The 21,228-nt window shown below is 38.5% G+C and overlaps 1 long non-coding RNA gene across 1 annotated transcript in view; it reads left to right on the forward strand.

Moving 5' to 3' along the window:
- The first annotated feature begins 2,418 nt into the window (after positions 1-2,418).
- Positions 2,419-21,228, forward strand: part of LOC142322074 (uncharacterized) — a 42,424-nt gene continuing 23,614 nt past the window's right edge. Inside the window, exon 1 of the long non-coding RNA XR_012755769.1 lies at positions 2,419-2,944. This is a non-coding gene — a long non-coding RNA (uncharacterized LOC142322074). The remainder of the gene's footprint in view (positions 2,945-21,228) is intronic.

Genomic DNA, 21,228 nt, shown 5'->3' on the forward strand with positions numbered 1-21,228 from the left:
CATTTTTAAAATTTTTTTGGGCCAATTTTTTTTTTTTGCTGATGTTACAACGTACGTAAATATCATTCACTTCATTCCATATTTTTCCTTTTTTAATAAAACTAGTATAATGACCTTCACGAATCAAAGATTTGTGATGTAATATTGCACTTATAACTTTTTAAGTGTAATTTTCGATTTTGATCGTATCCGTGGACATACTTTTTTTATTATTAAATAAACTTTTTTTTTATTCACCATCAATTACTTCAAATAGTTCTAATTGTAGAATAAAAACTTTACCGATCGAATTTACTCGTAATTCTGTTTCATGTAACAAATTTTTGTTGTCACATTGCAACACCTTCCTACTGTTCGTGTTTTTTGTTTTTTATTCGCAGTTATAATCTCTTGTAAGATAATACTTTCATTTTTTTTTTAATAAAGTGATGGGAATTAAAAAATAATTGTTTCCTCTCCAGTACTTTCATTTACATAACAGCATTTATTATTAAAACAAGCTGTAGTATATATTTTCTTTTAAATTTTATTATTTCAAGTACATTATCAAGTTTTTGTACGCTACCTACTATTATCAAGTACTGCTACCTAGTGGCGCGATTCGTAAACTCACCTTTTTAAGGAAAAAGTGACATTCGAGTCCCGCGGTTTATCAAATGGAAGGAAATAGTTATCTAACAAAATTCAAGATATTTTTTAAAAGTATTCTTTATTATAAATGTAACTGAAATGAAATATAATGTTTTCATGCTTATTTTTTAATCTTTTCCCCCTTTTCATTTCACTTTTTGGTTACGTCATGTTTGGAACTGTAAACGTAGTTCGTTGACTTCGCTGTGCCGTCCAGTTCTGCGGACTCTTACCGGCAAAGTTCTAACGAACTTCTTGATTTTCGCAAATAATGTCAATTTGCTGCTCCTTTTTTAGAGTGTTACATTTTTATTATGACAACATTATGTAGTAAAAAAGAACTTTAAATGAATTTTGCTGTAGAATGATGATATTACTGAATATTTAGAATACAAATATATACTCGTGATATTGTACAAAATAATTTCAAAACTGTAGTGTACTTGGAGCAACCTAATTTTACTAACTTAACCCACCGGGTTGGTCTAGTGATGAACGCGTCTTCGCAAATCACCTGATTTCGAAGTCGAGAGTTCCAACGTTCAAATCCTAGTAAAAACAGTTACTTTTATACGGATTTGAATACTATATTGTGGATACCGGTGTTCTTTGGTGGTTGGGTTTCAATTAATCACAAATCTCAGAAATGGTCGACCTGAGAATGTACAAGACTGCACTTCACTTGCACTCATACATATAATCCTCATTCATCATCTGAAGTAATACCTGACGATGATTCCCGGAGGTTAAACAGGAAAAAAGATTTACTAACTTAAATTACTTAAAAAGTTAACTTCGCTAAAAAAAATTCATAAAAAATATTCGATCGAAACGAAAAACTGTTTAACACTGAACAACAAGAAGTAACAAATTAAATTTAGAAACGAGTTGGACGACGATCGTCGTCCGAACTCGTTCATTGCTAAATTAAAAAAATAAATAAAAGGAAAAATATTAATATAAAATGGTAATAGAAACATCATTAATAGTGAAAAATAATATTTGTTTTTTTATTATCCTTATTAGAATAAGAATCCATAACTATGTTATCCAAGCGTTCATAGTTTTCAAGTGTTTGATTGTCATTTCTGTCTTTTTCTATCCTTAACATCATCATATTCAAAATAATTTTATAACAAAAGTCGTGTTTTTATTAAAATACAATAAGTGATTTAAATGATGTAATATTAAAATGAATGCAACAGTATGTAATTAAAAAGAATTTTGGATGAATTTTGCCGTAGAATGATTATATTACTGAATATTTTGAATATAAAGATATACTCGTGATATTGTTCAAAATAATTTCAAAACAGTAGTATACTTGGATCAAGCTAATTTTACTAACTTAACCAACCGGGTTTGTCTAGTGGTGAACGCGTCTTCGCAAATCAATTGATTTCGAAGTCGAGAGTTCTAAGGTTCAAATCCTAGTAAAGGTTACTTTACTTTTTGGTTACTTTTATATGGATTTGAAACTTTTATATGGATACCGGTGTTCTTTGGCGGTTGGGTTAAACCCAACCACCAAAGAACACCGAATTAGTGATTTAGATGAGTGTAATCTTAAGTGATACGATTACGAGTATCTAAATATTATACCCGTTAATACAGAAAGCTATATGAATGCTGAAAAATAAAATAGAACAGATATTACGATATGACGATATTACGATATGGAAAAAAAAACACCTAACAGACTTCATTTCATTAAACAAACTTTACACAACTGTACTATTAGATCGAATACTTGCCTGTAACATGTTTCACAGTATAAATATTTTTACATAAATCGATATAAAATTCAGTCATTAAAACAAAATATAAATTAATGATTTATAATTTCTAATAAAAACATTTAATGATTTATTCAAATTATTAGAATTATTATTTGTGTATCGTTTAGAATAGACGTAAATCTTTATGGGTATGCACACTTGCCTAGTTCAGGTGTATACTATTATAAAAACACTTATGTGTTTTATTCATTATTATTTTTTTGTAGTTTCATTCAAACAGTAAGCTGTACGTATTCTAACAATGTTGTCATATTTTTTATCACTACATATTAATAGAATTATTTGATTGATAAGACAGCAGTATTATCTCAGTCGGGTGCGGGTGTAATAAGTAAATCATATCATTTATGTACGGTAGTAACTGGTATCTGACCTGAAAATATGTAATAATCATTTAGATAAAAAACAATAATTCTGTAATTAGTGTAATTAGCCTAAGTGATACTTACAATAATGTTCATTCGTGAATTATATAAACTACATCTCTACAACTTCTACTATTTTTTTATCTAATGGTGAGTAATAAATACATTATTACGAAAAGTTATCAGTATAAGATAATTTTATTTAAGTATTCTATTCTACATAGCCCTCTAAGTGTACAAACACAGGAAAACTAAAATTTATTTTTTATGAAAACCATTTTTATGTATTTATTATTATTTATGTCTATCTATTCTATGTATGGAACTTATGGGACAAGCTGTAGAATCTTAGTTAACTTAGTCGTAAATATTTGTAAGAATTAAGAACACACGAATCATTAAATCAGTCAAATTTTATTATATTTTCTTGAAATCTGATTACTTATTCCTGCTCTATTTCTTCTATAAATTATAAAACCTATAAACACAATTTCTATTAAAAAAAAAAAATGCAGTTTAAAATGTTATTACTTAGTACGGTACATTGTAGCGTAAACGAATAAACTTTTCAGAATGTCATGCGCATTACGCTTAGAAATTATTTTTGTGTTGTTTAAAAAATTCTTTCACTTTTTTCCACTTTACTGTTAATTTACTGACGTAAATTACTGACGTAATAGAAAATTTATTAAATTAAAATTTAAACAAAAACACTATTTATTGCAGAAACGCTGAATTTGAAAATTAGCCAACATATAAATTCTTCCTTATGAACAAATGAAAATTTATAGTCTAAGTAGTTAGACTGCTTCAGTCATGTTCTTAAAGTGCAGATTACAAAAAATTTCGGTTTTCAGATTTCAACGGAAATATTTATTTTGATCATCCCTGAATCCATTTTGACTAGATTCGGCGTGACGTATGTATCTCGCATAACTCAAAAAATCCCTTTTGGTACGCCAGAAGGCGAAGATAGATTTCACTGGTGCTAAGTATGGAACAAAAAAAATTTCCACCTTAGAAAAACTTCAAATTTACTCAATACGACAATGGTTGCGTGTAAAAACATTTTCACATGTGTAGTATACGACAAGCCCTATCTTAACAATTCCAGAAAAACTTTGGTTATCCCTTGCCGTAAGAATTGGTCATATCAAAATTTGTTTCAGACAAGAGTTTTAGGTAATGTTTAGAGGACTAACCACCTTAAACCGATTCGATACTGCGCCTATTAAGGGAGTTATGATTTTTTTTGTCTTCAAAACTCCATTTTTTCACCCCCTGGGCCAATAGTTGGTGATATCAAAAAACTTGCTTAAGATAAGTTTTAGGCCCTCATCCAAAGAATAGTAGGAACTTTAAACAAACTCAATATTTTACTTAATAAGAAAGTTATACCGATATTTTGCTTTTTATTTATTTTTATTTTTTTGTTTTTTGGTTTTGGTCATCCCTTGCCGTAACGGTTGGTTATTTAAAAAAAGTTTCACACAAAAGTTTTACGTAATGTTTAGAGGACTAACAGCCACATTAAACCGATTCGATACTATGCCTATTAAGGGAGGTATGTTTTTTTTTAAATTCAAAAGTTAAGTTAAGGGAGGTATTTTTTTCCACCCTCTGGGCCAATGGTTGGTGATATCAAAAAACTTTACTTAAATATTTTAGGCCCTTATCCAAAGAATAGTAGGAACTTTAAACGAATACGATATTTTACTTAATAAAAAAGTTATATTAATATTTTGTTTTTTCGAAAAAGCTACCCCATTTCCACCCCCATGGTCCGATTTTTGCGGTTAACAAACTCGATCGAGATTTTGGGTTGAGTTATTTTTAGGGAACAATTTGAAAGTGATTAGTGTAGAATTTCGGCAGTTATCGTGTCCACAAGAAAGTTAAATATATATATATATTATATAAATTTAAATATAAACTTTTAAGCTGACGGTAGTTTTTGGGTCTAAGAGATGTGAAACAGGAAAATATGTTGAAATTTTTCGGAAGTCGATTCGTGGTACTCATTACAATAGATAGCTTTCTTATGAAATCAATGTAAAACGATTAGCCGTAGGATGTTGAAATTTTAGATTTATGACTGTTTTATCATCTTGTTGTGCACCTCCGGTTTTGATTGCAATCAACTGGACCAAAACTATCCAAAAAAGCCCAAAATCCAAAAAAACTTTTTCGACTTTTTCGTAACCGCAGTAATAAGCTCTCATTGAAAGTTTTTCAACGATGTATCATAAGTGGTACTTTTCATTGGTCCGGAATTATACCAAAATAAAAATTTAGTTAATGAAATATTTGGATCTTACAAAAGGAAGACACATCGATTCAAATCTGACTCATCTCCTTTTTTTAACTTTTTTTTTCTATTTAAATATATTGGTTTATGAATAATTATTAACCTCTAATTGTAAAAAACATTTACCATAAATAATTCAATAACATTAAAAAAAAAAAATGAAAAAATATCAAAAGTTATTAATAAATCAAATTTTATGTAATTTTCACTAAATAAAAAAAAAAGAAGTGTGTATGTAATTTAATAGGCATACAAGGAAGTCATGCGGTGTCCACATCAGATTTTTAATTTATGTAGCTGTAATTTGATTAACTCTGAATTCATAATTAAGCAATGTTATTTATTTATAAAAGGAAATTAAATAAATTTATTAATAAAAAAATTATACTGGTTATTCATGTCGAATAAAAATAACAGGAATAAGAAGTTATTATCTAGAAATTGTGTCAAATAAATCATCTTTGTGATATAATTATGTTAATAACTTTTCTACTAACCTCATGGTACCTATTACAGTAGATTTAATAATGCATGTAACTTGTTAAGCTCATTTAATTTTTAGCTTATTTATCTTAGATTTATAATGTAAAAGTTGAAATTTACCGTTTATTCGAGAAAGAAATTAATTTCGAATGCTGAGAAATTCAATGCCCTTCTAAAATTAATATTAATGATAATTTATAGATCTGGTTCTTTTTAAATCTTTCTTTTAAACTACGGGAAACTCTTTTTAAAATTCCTAATAAATTCAATGTCGTGGAGTGTGGTGATCTTAATGTTAACTTTCTGGACAATTCTTGTGACGAACGAGTTATTAGTTCGGTTTAGCAGGTCTAAATAGTTTGATCCCCCAACAGACTAGAATTACAACGGTTTCGATCACTGTACATAGAAAATATTTTTACAGATTTACTGAAAAATAATTTTCGATCCTTTTGTGCAGATTACGACTTTCAGATTCAAACGATAAATTTAAAACCATGAGAACAGTTATCATAAATGAAAAGGGTTTTGAAAGTAAACTTTAGATACCTCAAAAAAATATAAAATGACTTGACTTCCGTTATCTCATCCCCTACTCAGATAGCAAAGGAATTTAATAATTTGTTTTTCTTTATTTCAAACAAAAATAATATTTTAGGTTCAATTTTCTTAACATCTGGCACCGTTGGTATTACACAATTTATATAAAGATTATCCACTTACCAACAATTATGAGTATTGACTATCCGAGCGCTTTCGGATTATTCGTCTATCATCAGGAATTACTGATTAATTATGAATTTTATAGTTGTGCATATAAATTTTTATAAATAGGAATTAAAATGAAAATAATATTTAAAATTATTATGTTCATAACAGTTGATTGTCAATAGTCAACGTTAAAAGAAAAACGTCTTCTCAGTAAGATACGAGGGTTATTTTTTTCAAGATCCGATCGGTCACGAAATTAAAACCACAGTGAAAATAAAAAAATTTTTATTTTTAACAAGCACTTAGATAGTTACGCTATTTCTCTACATAGTCGCCACTCCGATTTAGACATTTGTCGTAGCGTGGTACCAACTTTCCAATACCCTCGTCATAAACGGAGCCGCCTGTGTTTTCAGCCATGTTTCTACGCTGGTCTGCAGCTCGATGTCTGTGCCAAAATGTTGTCTTCCTAGCCAGCGTTTCATGTGAGCAGAGAGATGAAAATCGGATGGAGCCAAGTCCGGTCTGCATAATGGGTGATCAAACACTTTCCAACGAAAACGCTGCAGGTTCTTCTTTGTTACAGCTGCAGTGTGCGGCCGAGCATTGTCATGGAGAAAGGCAATGCCTGATGACAACATTCCTCTCCGTTTATTCCGAATTGCCCTTCGTAGACGTTGAAGAGCCACGCAGTATGAAGCTGCAGTGATGATCGTGCCACGTTCCATGAATTCCACCAAGAGAACTCCATTCCGGTCCCAGAACACAGTAGCCATACACTTTCTGTTGGAGAAGGTTCGCTTGAACCTTTTTGGTTTACTGGGAAAATGAGAACGCATCCACTGTTTGGATTGTTCTTTTGTTTCTTCAGTTTCGAAATGGACCCCTGTCCCGTGTGACAATTTTTTTCAAAAAATCTTCTCCTTTATTGTGGTAGCGCTGGAGAAACGTTAGGGAGGCGTCCATTTTCATTGTTTTGTGACGGTCGGACAGCATCTTGGGAACCCATCTCGCACACAGTTTGCGGTACTGAAGTCTCTCACTCACAACGCTGTAGAGAGCTGACCTTGAAATTTCAGAAAACGAATCACTCAATACAGAAATTGTGAACCGACGATTTTCTCGAATTGCCTCATCCACTCGCTCAACGAGATTATCGGTTGACACTCGCTTCCTTCCCTGACAGCCTACATCATGAACATCTGTACGTCCTGCTTTAAAGTTCCTGCACCATTTCTCACTTTGCTGTCACTCATTGAAGTTTCACCGTACACATTACTTATTCGTCGATAAATTTCAGCTGCATTACACCCCTCAGCCTGAAGAAATCGAATTACCGCATGCACTTCACACTTGGCGTGCTAGCTGTGTGTTCAGAACTGAACGAAGTGACGTGGTGTGATTGAAGGCCATACTAGAGACGCTGCGCAACACATATGCGCAAAGGTTCATCCGATTTTTGCGCGGGTTTTTATTTCGCGACCGATCGGACCTTGAAAAAATAACCCTCGTATTTACAACTGTTATCTGTTGTAACAACTGTTATGATAATAGTTGTTACAATTTTCTTACGATCGGTGATTTGCTTTATTTCTATTTTTTTTAGATCTGTTCTTTGAATCCTAGATCATGGAAACCGGTGTTCTTTGGTGGTTGGATTTCAATTAACCACACATCTCAGGAATGATTAACCTGAGATTGTAAAAGACTGCACTTCATTTACATTCATGCATATCATCCTAAGTACTACCTTACGGTGGTTCCGCAGACTAAACAGAAAAAGAAAAAAGATATGTTCTTTGAAGCATATCACTATGTGAAAAGTATCTATTTAACTAGCATTAAATCAACTTAAAATTCTGATTACTGAACAATTTTAAGAGCATAATGTAAGAACTGTAATCATTTGTAAAACGCAATCCATCAAAAGTAAACATTATAGCTGTATTATTACAAAGAATATCTGTTTCATATTTTTGTTTTTACTAATTTTTTTTATAAAAACAAAAAATATGGTCAAAAACAAAATCTTAACTAGTTATAAAAATTTATCAATGTAAAGAATGAACATCCTGACCTGTAGGGAAGGAAACCCTCCATGTAGCAGTTTCGGTCACCACGCCGCCCCCTCCGTACCTAGTCCTTATGAACTTTACCGGAGGTCATCTTCAAAACCTTGGCAAAAGGCATCTATGTATTACTATCATTAAGAACTCTCAAGAAAAGAAAACAAAACACATCTAAACTAAGACTCAAACAAAACTGAATAACATAAATAAGAAATTAAAATCTACTACCTACCAGAAAAGTAAAGAAGATGAGTTCAACACGCAATAACAAAGAATTCGAGAACAACAATATAAACGTAACACAACAACAAAAACAGAAACAGAAAGCGGGAAACCCCAAGCGGCATCTTACACCTCCTCAGCAATCATTTTTTTTTCCAAGTAATTTATGAAGTTCTCTACTATGACCCATTCGGCCTGGTTTCGCCAATTAACACGGAGATCTGCCGACCCGATAATATCGAACCGACAAATAGTCTCCATACGCACCACCTCGTACTTGGAGCATTCATATGAACCATGATGAACGTTATCCAACTGTCCGCATTGCGGACACATTCCTGAGTCCACCAGGCCGAACCTCTGCTGCCTGTCGTTAAAAGCGCCGTGCCCAGAAAGATGTTGCGTCACGTTGACCCTTGTTCGGGTTTACCCAAGAGGCGCCCTGTAAACTAATCAAAATCTGGAACGAGACCTTGCGTATAATGTCCGCCCTCTGCCTCATCCCATCTGACCTGCCACAAAGCATTGCCATGTTGTTCGATTTCCCGAATTTTTTTCAGAACTTAACTCACTTAACTTCTTGGCAACATAACGCTGTTGCATCTCTGACGCAAGAAAATCTATCGGTTTTACGCCCGCAATCACCAAGATCGCCTCCCATGAAATCGTGCTAGTCACCCGCTTCCGTTAACAATATTAGGCGTTGAGCCCTCAACAATATACCTCGATAGCTTTTGAATTTTAGCCTTTCCGCCTAGATTGGCGCCGCATACAGCACAATTGCCTCGCAGACGCCCTTACACAGGATACTCATGGTCTTAAAGTTAAGACCCCAGTCAGTATTGACCACACATCGAATACCAAAGAAGGCACTACAGGCCTTCTCTGCGACGTAGAGAAGGTGCTTCTTAAATTGTATTTTCTCTTCTAAATACCCCGAGGTACTTTTTAACCTTAACATACTTTATGCGCTGGCTTGCCATCGAAACATGGACTTTCCGACTCACTGTCAAACAACCTTTGAGAAGCATCATCGTGGCCCATTCCCGGGCTGAACGTCATCTTATGTTGATGACCCCACAGTTCGAGTACCCTGCAACCCTGAGTGGCTCGGAGTTCCATCTCCCTCCGCGAGCATCCTTCGACCAGCAGGAGCCCGTCGTCAGCGTAAGCCACGATGCGATACCCGCTGGGAAACCTCAGCCGCAGAAGAGAATCGAACTCCACCACCTACAACAAAGGACCCAACACGCTGTTCTGGGGACACCCCTCGGACAGCGTCTTGCCTACCTCATGGCTGCCCTCGCGGAGGTAGTACATCCCCATCACTGAAGTAACTTTGCAATTCATTTACAGTGCATTCCCTTTGCAGTTGATAGATGGCCGACGGCCACCACATATTATTAAATACCCCAGAAGTATCCAGGAAGATTCCAGGACATATTCCGTTTCACTAGTTGTTACCACTCTCATCACACAGCGTATGGTGTCCTCAGTGGCTTTTTCGGGACGAAATCCGTACTGAATGTCCATCAATAAACCGCACGAAGTTAACTTCCCATTTATACAAAGGTACAGAACCTTTTCAAAAACCTTACCAATAACTGGTAGTAGCGTCAAGGACGTATACAACGAACTAACAGTGAGATCCTTGTCGCTACCTTTAAACAATAATTTTACTATTTCCTCCTTCCAACAAACCGTAAAGCATCCACCGAACAAGAATTTTGAAAACGCGATAGGTAATTCTCACACTCACTCCAAACGAGCGAACAAGGAGCTCCACCATTATACCAACGAAGCCCGAGGCCTTGCCCCTACCTAAGCTACAGATAGCTTGACGCACCTCGGCCTCAGTAATCTTCAGAGACAATGTACCCCCGCGAAAATGAGCGACCTCACGCCGCACCTGCAGATGGTATGCAATCTCTCCAGCTTCATCATCATCAGGCAGTAAATCGTCAATTAATCTGTGTAAAATTTCAATCGTTTCTGAAATTACACCTTGCCGGGTTGAGAGAGCAGACAGAAGATTTGCGTCCTAAAACTCTATATACAATTCCCTGGGATCCTTGTTCCCCTGCTCATGCACAAAGGAACGCCAGGAATCCCTCTTCGTCATACAAACCTTATGAAAATACTGTGACCTACGATCCCTATTATCAGCTGCAAGGACTGCCCGCCGCTCAGGATCACCCTTACGCTGAGACGCTCTCCTTAAGCGACAGACAGCCTGTTTCAAAGCTGAAAATTCCCTACACCATCTTGAGACAGACCTCTCTCGAACTGAACTGCGAGGAATCGATCACTCGGCGATATCGAAGAAAGCCGCCGACAAATTCTCTGCCAGGTTCTCCAAATCGAGAGACTCCAGACCCCAATCCAAAATTCGAAATCTGGCCGAAAGAAAGTCAACAAATTTTCTCCAGTCCGCACGCATGCCTATGCAGGAAACGACCCTACTGAACCGGGACATTACACCGGTAGCGCTCACTCGAACCACTAACAATCTCTAGAACAATCAACCGATGGTCGCTCGAGCAATCATCCACCTTCCAATGACAAACTCTGGCAGGAATAATATACCAATGGTGACATCGATGTTCATCCCACCAAACAGTCGATGCTTATCTACCATACCTGCGGAGGTGGGCAACTCACTAGGTACATTAAATAAATTTACCCATGTAGATCATATTGAACTAAGAAGCCTTCTATTAATTCACCGCCATCATCGGTGAAACCGCTACGGCACAGTAATGACTTAGCATTCACATCCGGACCAATAAAGATTGGACTGGTACCATAGAATCGTAGGAGTTTATCGCAGACATCAAGATGACGATCAGCAGGTTCTCTATACTGAAAGTATGAACTTGCACTATATAGATGCAAATTCTGAATATTTACACGGACAGTAACATGATTATTTGAGAGCTGTTGAACAAAGACACAATCTATTTTCTGCACACAACAGTGGACATGGTTTCAGAGCCACAACAGAATCTCTTCCAAACTGAGAAACCTGGCAGTTCATCAGATAGAACATATGGATGCTACAATAAAACAATATCCAACCCTCTATGAAGAGCAATCTCACTGAGCTCAATCTGAATTACATAAGTGTGTGCGTTTAACTGCCCGAATTTACCCATTTAACACTACTTAGTTCAAGTACATAGTGACAGCCCTCTGATAACCACCACAGTCTTTATTATTCACAAAGTGCTTGGAATCCTTGCGAAGACGTTTACAACTGGAACAGGTCGAACCTCCGACTTCTTGGGACCTTCATCTTGTTTTTATCCCTTATCCCCACAATGAGAACACACTGCCACAGACTATCTACAAAACTTTACCTATGTCCATTGTGACATCATTTGAAACACTGTTTAACATCTAAATAATCTTTACCTTGCACGAAGAGAAGTCAATGAACCTTTTGCCCTCCGAAACAAAGCTTTTGAAAACATGAAGACTAACTTCAAACACACCATGGTAGCGCTCAGCCTCATGCCTACCCGATTTAAATAATAATCGACATTCGGCCTTAAAGGTTGCTTCAGTCATCTGAGTATTTTGCTCTCTGCCAGAGTCATTAACTCCTCCTCAGATAAACGCCGATCGATGTCATAAACAATAATCCTGCAACGCCTCATTCTTTTTGGAGCGACTTTCGTGTCGGTTTTACCGATCTTGAGGGAGTCAAAAATTAATAGTCTCCTTGTCATCAGCGATGACAGCCAACCTCTTTTTTGTTTCACGTATGTCACGAATTTTCAGGTTCAACCTCTTCTGACTAAGGACGACCGTCTCTTTACTGGTTTTCTCAGTTACACCTTCCTTGAGGTTGACGAACACGACCTCTGGCTGTTTTCGGGACAGACTAGCCTCCCTTTTCTCTTTCAATACCTCAACGTAACTTTTCCGCTGAGACCGCACTGGCTGTGGAACTTGAACGGGAACGGAAACAATCTCCTTCACTTCCCTAACCTCAATAGGCTTAGTAGCTAACTTTTCGTACACACTAGCCAGGGCAACTATAATAGATTTAAAATCCTTAATTATGTTATTAATTATATTATAGACGCTATTATCCTAATAGCGTCAATCGCCTCCGGCTAGCACGTGGGTCCCTACTAGGTGAGAATAACTTATTAAGTTCAGATATCATTCTCTCTCCACGCTCCGACACTTCTTTCACGTTTAGTTTGCTTGGCATTACTCCCGTCACCACCCCATTCGGTCGCCCTAAAGCATACGACCTAATGTCTGTGCCACAAACGGCTACTGAGCCCCGAACAGTTTAGCGACCAGTATCCTAAATAGCTCTTAGAGATTACCTAACTGCGTGAACAGACTAAGCGCGGTATGACAAGTGAGCGGTTCCAACCGCTCATTTGCCATATATTAAAATGGGTAGGCACACCCCGTCAACTTCTAAAAATACATATGACATCTATAAATTAAAATTCATTTCGTTGAGACAGCAATTGGCTGCCACGCCTAGGTCGCTGAAGCAAGTACCATATTAAAGCACTTGGAGCCTTAATTACCTGGTGATCAGCCATATATATATCTATGTTAGCTTGCCACAGTAGTACGGTAGGAGTCTTTTCCCTTAGGTAATTTGGTTAACTGGCATTTCTCCCACCACCACCCCATTCGGTCGCCCTAGAGCATAGACCAAATTTTCCGTGCCAAAACGGCTACTGAGCCTCTAAAAACGGTAAAGCGACCTCGTTCCTAATCGCTCCTAATGAGCTACCTAACTTGCGTGAACGAATTAAGCAAGGTGCCGTACAGCACCCGCCTAAGTGTCTCAATCGCTCACTTGTCAACAATAAAACAAAATCGGGGAGGCGCACCCCTTGTTACAATTAAAACTATAAGTATTTATATCTAAAAGGCAGCAATATAGGCTGCCACGCCTCGGTCGCTGTATGCCAGCTAGTACCTGTCCACCATTTAACAGCGCTTGGAGCTGATTTGGCTGATGGCCAGCCATATTTTCAAGAATTGCCTTCCACAACAGAGCTATAGGAGACCACATTATATTACATTAACCCTTAAAATTACCGATGATGGTTGAACATAGCAACCTCATCGAGGAACTCCCACACGCGCCGACAATGCGGCTATCACCACACTGACTCGCCGTTTGTGAGCGGCCAAGTTTCCCCCGACCTCTAAGTTCCAGGGTGGCTCGGTCTCTGACCCCCACAAGAGCAGGGCAGTCGAACATTATATGCTCGTTCGACTGGACTTCCCCGCAGACACACAACTCATCAGCCACCAGGCGAAACCGAAACAGATATTGGTTCAGATTTACATGGTTGGTGAGTACTTGGGCACCCGATGTCCTTAAAAACGAACTCGAGGCATACCATCCCCCCAGATCCTGTATAAAACTATACAAGCATTTTCCCTCAGTCGTGGTGTGCCATTCAAGCTACCATGCCTCCATCGCGAGGCTCCATAGCCTATTCCGCAGACGGGAGATGGGCTACTGTACGAAATTTTGTTCCGGTGCATTGTGATCACCGTTCTGCTCCGGTTCTGGCCCGGCTCGAAACCGCATCCCAAATGCCTCGGCCTCCCGACCTCTTCGCAACTTCCACATGACCGCTCGAACTTTCACCACTAAATCGATTGGGAGAGCCTTTCCCAGTACGGTAGTAGCCTTGTAGGAGGTTGTTTTAAACGACGTAAATTTCCCTTAGGTAAACTACTGATGTCAGTTGAACAAACTAACCGCATCAAGGAACTCCCACACAGTCCGACAATGCGGCTCTTGCCACATTGACTCGCAGCATGTGATTGGCCAATTTTCCCCTTGATCTCTAAGTTCCAGGGTGGTCCGGTCTCTGCCCCCCCCCCCCCCAAAGAACAGGGCAGTCAAACATCAGGTGTTCATTTGACTGGAGTTCCCCGCAGACGAACGGCTCATCAGCTGCCAGGCAAACCGAAACAGATATTGGCTCAAATTAACATGGTTGGTTAGCACCTGGGCACCCGTTGCCCTTAAAAACGAACTCGAGGCAGACCATCCCCTCAGATCCTGAATCAATTTATACAAGGATTTTCCCTTAGTCATGGTGTGCCATTCCAGCTGCCATCCATCGCGAGGCTCTGCAGCCTCTTCCGCTGGCGGGAGATGAGCAACTGAACGAAATTTAGATACGGTGCATTGTGATCACCGTTCCGCTCCGGACTGGCCCGGCTCGAGACCGTATCTCAAATACCTCGACCTCCCAACCTCTTCGCAATTTCAACCTGGCTGCCCGAACTTTCACCACTAAATCGATTGCGAAAGTCTTTCCCAATACGGTGGTGACCTCGTAGAAGGTTGTTTTAAAAACACAAGTGGTCAAGGCTCTGCGCTGGGCACTCCTTAAATTTTCAAGAAGTGCTCTATTTATATCCAACCTATACGCCAAAACGGGCGCCGCGTAAGAGGTTTTGCTTTCAAAAACACTCGGTACACCATGTATATTTGACGGCCCGACAACCCATAGTCTTTCCGAGCAATCCTCCTAAGTTTGTGCATCACTGAGACGGCGTCCGCCGCTACTTCCATAATGTGGTTGCTAAACAGCAATTTCTCATTAAAAAAAACACCGAGGCAGTTAGTGAACAATAACTCAGCTGATTACATAGCCTTTATACTTAATTTGGGGGTTCCGACTGTTCGATAATTTGTCTGCAAAGAAGCATGCCATCAGAAATGTTTAAATTTTGCATGTCCATCCAGCTCTCTGCGGTTGACAAAGTTGACTGCGCTCGATCTTCTATCTACCGTCGTGAATTACCACCAACTAATAGGAGACAATCATCGGCGAAAGCCAGGGTCGTGACCCCTTCTGGGAATGTGAGTTCCAGAAATCTGTTAAAGACCAGATTCCACAGCAACGGACCGAGAACGGAACCCTGTAGACTTCCCCTGGATCTTTCCACAACTAGGTGTGCATCTTTAAACAGAGCCATGCGGTTAGACAAGTAGTCACGTAGCACGGCTTGTAGGGCTACGGGAACACTGCGGTGTTCCAACTCATAGAGGACAGAACTTCAACACAAGGAAGGAAATGCTGCCTCTACGTCAATAAAGATTGCCAAAACATACTTACACTCGGCGCTTTCCAACTCGGCAAGAGCATTTAAGATGCAATCCTCGGTGCCAAGGCCTTTCATGAAGCCATATTGGCCTCGATTTAGAAAACAGTTCATATCGATGTTTTCCCAGAGCCGTTCCTCAACTACCCTTTCCAGCAACTTACCGATAACCGGCAAGAGGCTGATGGGTCGATAGCTGCTGATCTCACTAGGATCCTTTCCTGATTTTAAGAACACCCTCACCAAAGCCACCTTCCAGCAAGCTGGAAAGCAACCCCAGCTTAGGCAGTCCAAGAACAGCTTGCCGAGCGGCTCTCTTATGATAGGCAGCAGATGATAGAAATATCCGGGTCAAGTTGGTCAATCCCCGGTACCTTTCTAAGTGCCATTCAAGAAACCATTCAGTCTATATCTACGGGATCCACAGCCTGCACACCCAGGGAATGGTGTCTCACCCGCCCTGACGCCGACTTCTGTTTCACCTCCAGAGCATCCGAAAGTAGAGTTTGCAGGAACGCCTGGTAAGTCGCCACAGATGTTAAAGTGTGATCTCGACCACCAAAACCTCATGAACATTGGATAGCACGTGCAATGGCTATTTCTTTCACGTGGGTAGAGATTATCCAGACCTTTCTACCCACCGGGTTGGTCTAGTGGTGAACGCGTCTTCCCAAATCAGCTGATTTGGAAGTCGAGAGTTCCAGCGTTCAAGTCCTAGTAAAGCCAGTTATTTTTACATGGATTTGAATACTAGATCGTGGATACCGGTGTTCTTTGGTGGTTGGGTTTCAATTAACCACACATCTCAGGAGTGGTCGAACTGAGAATGTACAAGACTACACTTCATTCACACTCATACATATCATCCTCATTCATCCTCTGAAGTATTATCTAAACGGTAGTTACCGGAGGCTAAACAGGAAAAAAAAGAAAGAAAGGCCTTTCTACCCACACTTCTAGATTCTGATATTCTGGTGCCATCCACCGTCACCGCCAACTCCCTTAGTTTTCTCCTGCCCACTACAGCAAATACAGACGTCTTGTTCGGGCCAGAGACATTTTCCTCGTTCTCAGCCACTCACTTATCCTGCTTAAGGCACAGTTTCATCCACCTCATTTTCGGTATGACCTGCCACCAACATTATCAGGTCATCCACATATGCATCCATGCGACTGTCAGCCGGAAACTCAGTCCTCAAAGAGACCATCATATACTGTGTTCCATAAAATTGGGCCCACAGAACCTTGCGGCACACCACCATATATATTAAATTCAACGGGCTTATCCTCAGTGTCTGCAGTCAACTTCCGTTCTGAAAAATAGCTGTTTAATGTCGACAGCAGGTATTTGCAGATACCCCTGTCCTCAATGAATTCATAACAACTGGCCATAGTACACTGGAAAATGCGTTTTTCACGTCGAGTAAAATTATCAGCAGTATCCGACTACTTTACCGCGTGCTCGCCGCTCTGTCTCTCACCCAGTCCATCACACCTATTATTGCATCTACGGTGGACTTCCGCTTAGTGAATCCATATTGATTCGGGGATAGCCCACCTTCAGCATTTAGCTCTTCCCCTAATCTCACAGCAACCATTTTCTTGAAAAACCTGCCTAAGGTATTAATTGGATACATAGGGCTGCAAGCAATGCCCCCACTTGATTTTGCGCCCGGTTTTGAGAGGAGGGCCAATCTGACCTCCTTCCAGCATCCGGGGAACTTGCAGTCTGTTCATGGTATCAAGAACAATCCAAGGGCACCTTTTAACTAGATCGCTTATCACCGCACCAGGAACACCATCAGGTCCCGTGCTCTTTTTCTTATTGATTCTGGCAGCAGCCCTGTTAACGACATCTATTGTAAAGCGCCAATCATGGATGCAAGGAATCTCCGTTCTTTCTGTTTCCTCCACCAAAAAATGGGACAATACAGCCCTTAGCGTCTGGCTCCTAGACAGGCTTGGGAGTCGCCTACCAAATTTCTTTGTTACAATCTGGTAGGCTTTACTCCCATGGGTTCTCATCTAACTCATTAATGAGTTCTTCCCAAGCATCGGCCTTTGCTTTCTTTATAGCCGCTTCAAGTCTCTTTCTGGCCCTTCGGTATTCTTCATTCTCAACCTCTGCGTTTACGTTTCCCCGTCTGGCTCGTTGGATAATTCTCCTTAATCGCCATGCCGATTTTCTTAACGAGACGATCTCCTCTGTCCACCAATATACACTATTTTCTATGGCTCTCTGACTCGCAGTTTCCCTCTGACATGCAATTTTTACCATTGCCATCAGTTATTCTGGATCAGTTGTCCTGCGCTGGCCCATTTCCCTTGCGACACGATCAGCTATCATCCTCTTATTCTGAACCTCGTTGGGCCTCCATCGGCCTGAACGTAGGCGGCCCTTTTGATGAGCGCCGGACTAATGTTGATCGCTTAGACTAATGCAACCGACCCTGTGACCTTCTCAGCCGCCGCGTTAAATTCATTAATAATATTCACGACCCCACCAGCCAGAGAGATCCCTGAAACCCCCGGTCTAGACTCATCCTCCACAGACGAGGCGGAGGAGTCGCCGAGCCCAACACCTCTGCAATTGGCTGGGGAAGCTTACCGCGCCTGGGCTTACCCGCCTTCTTCCCCACAGAATCTGATATGTACACTAAAAAAAAATATATATATAATAAATATTTGTTTACAAACAATGTAAACAAAACAAACATAAACAGCGTTGACCATAACACGCTTGTTTATAGACCAATGAAAAACAATCGGCTAATAGCAAGCCAATTACACCTAAACAAGATGGTTGCCACTGACAACAACCACTAAAACAAGCACTAATTATGATAATATTAACAATAAATAAATGTCAGAAACTGAACAGACCAAAAAATAATACAACCAACAACAGAAAAAACCGGTAATTACACTCCCAAGATAGTGGTTTTAAAGAAGTCAAACAACCCACAAAAATAACTTAGATAACCTGTTAGGCTACCTACGCAGTTAATATACGTAAATAACCAATAATATAATAACGAAAACTCCGAACAACAAAACCAATAAAATCTAATCGTAGTAATGACTAACTATTAAACAACAATCTATAAAGTAGCTATTGAATAACGTAATATGAAAAACAAATTATTATCAGAGCCTACACGAACACAACCTTTCTCACCCGCGTTGCATGTTGAACCTGTGTAAAGAGTGAAGAAGAAAGTATACCCGGCTATTATGATCCCATGTATCAGAATGGGTAGAAAACCTTGGATTTCAGACGATATATTGCAGATGATGGATAAACGTAGAAAATATAAGAATGCTAGTGATGAAGAAAGAAAAGGAACTATCAACAATTAGGAAATACTATAAACAGGAAGTGCAAAACCAGCGAAAGAAGAGTGGATTTAAGAAAATTGTTCAGAAGTGGAAATGGAAATGAACATTGGTAAAATAGACGGAGCATACAGGAAAGTTAAGGAAAATTTTGGGCTACGTAAATTAAAATCTAACAATATGTTAAACAAAGATGGTTCACTGATTTATAATACGAAAGGCAAAGTCGATAGGTGGGTGAAATATATTGAAGAGTTATACGGAGGAGATGAATTAGAAAATGGTGTTATAGAGGATGAAGAGGAAGTCGTGGAGATGAAAGGGGAGAAATAATACTGAGGTGTAAATTTAAGAGAGCATTAAACGATTTGAATAGCAGGAAGGCTCCTGGAATAGACGGAACACCTGTAGAATTATTGCGCATTGCAGGTGAGGAAGCGATTCAAAGATTATACAAAATGGTGTGTAATATTTATGAAAAAGGGGAAGTTCCGTTAGACTTCAAAAAGAGTGTTATAGTCATAATACCAAAGAAAGCAGGAGCAAATAAATGTGAAGAATACAGAACAATTAGTTTAACTAGCCACGCATCAAAAATCTGAACTATAATTCTATACAGAAGAATTGAGAGGAGACAGGAAGAAGTGTTAGGAGTAGTCCGATTTGTTTCAGACAAAGTATAGGGACAAGGGAAGCAATTTTAGGCCTCAGATTAATATTAGAAGGAAGATTAAAGAAAAGCAAACCAAAATGCATGGCATTTATAGATCTAGAAAGGGCATTCGATAACGTAGACTGGAATAAAATGTTCAGTATTTTAAAAACATTAGGGTTCAAATACAGAGATAAAAGAACGATTGCTAACGTTTACAGGAACCAACCAGCAACAGTAATAACGGAAGAACATAAGAAAGAAGCCCTAATAAGAAAGGAAGTCCGACAAGGATGTTCCTTATCTCCGTTACTTTTTAATCTTTACATAAAACTAGCAATTAATGATGTTAAAGAAAATTTAGATCCGGTGTAACAGTACAAGGTTTTCACCTTGTACTGTTACTCTTTATTTTTATCGTAGCATCTTTATCTTTTCTGATTAAGATGCTACGATTTGCTGATGATATAGTAATTCTAGCCGAGAGTAAAAAGGATTTAGAAGGAACAATGAACGGCATGGATGAAGTCCTATGCAAGAAATATCGCATGAAAATAAACAAGAACAAAACGAAAGTAATGACATGTAGTAGAAATAATGAAGATGTACCTCCGAATGTGAAAATAGGAAGTGAAAAGATTATGGAGGTAGAAGAATTTTGTTATTTGGAAAGTAGAATTATTAAAGATGGACGAAGCAGGAGCGACATAAAATGCCGAATAGCACAGGCGAAACGAGCTTTCATTCAGAAATATAATTTATTTACATCAAAAATAAATTTAAATTTCAGGAAAAGATTTTTGAAAGTATATGTTTGGAGCGTCGCTTTATATGGGAGTGAAACTTGGACGATCGGAATATCTGAGAAGAAAAGATTAGAAGCTTTTGAAATGCGGTGCTATAGGAGATTGTTAAAAATCAGATGGTTGATAAACTGACAAATGAAGAGGTGTTGTGGCATGGCAAATCGATGAAGAAAGAAGCATTTGGAAAAATATATTTAAAAGGAGAGACAGACTTATAGGCCACATATTAAGGTATCCTGGAATAGTCGCTTTAATATTAGAGGGTCAGGTAGAAGGAAAAATTGTGTAGGCAGGCAATGTTTGGAATATGTAAATCAAATTGTTAGTGATGTAGGATGTAGGGTGTATACCGAAATGAAACAACTAGTACTAGACAGGGAATCTTGGAGAGCTATATCAAACCAGTCAAATGACTGAAGACAAAAAAAAATGTATCAGAATGAACAAATATGTTGTATAAAAAAATTGGGAGTTTCCTTCTGTCCGCCATGTTGTGTTTTTTAATGAAAAATGTTAATCTCAAAATCGGATTGAAGCATCATTATTTCCTATTCTCGTTTATACTAATATATAAATAATTAACATGTAGACATAAATTTCAAAACGACCGCACGTGAACTTGTTAATCTTTTATATCTTGGTTATCGTTTTATCAAAATACGTTAACAAAACTGATAAGCTATTAATTGTAAAAAAATCTGATGTGGACACCCCATGACTTCCTTGTACGCCTA

Source organism: Lycorma delicatula, chromosome 1 (genome assembly GCF_047948215.1).
Source record: "Lycorma delicatula isolate Av1 chromosome 1, ASM4794821v1, whole genome shotgun sequence".
NCBI classification, from domain to species: Eukaryota; Metazoa; Arthropoda; class Insecta; order Hemiptera; family Fulgoridae; genus Lycorma; species Lycorma delicatula.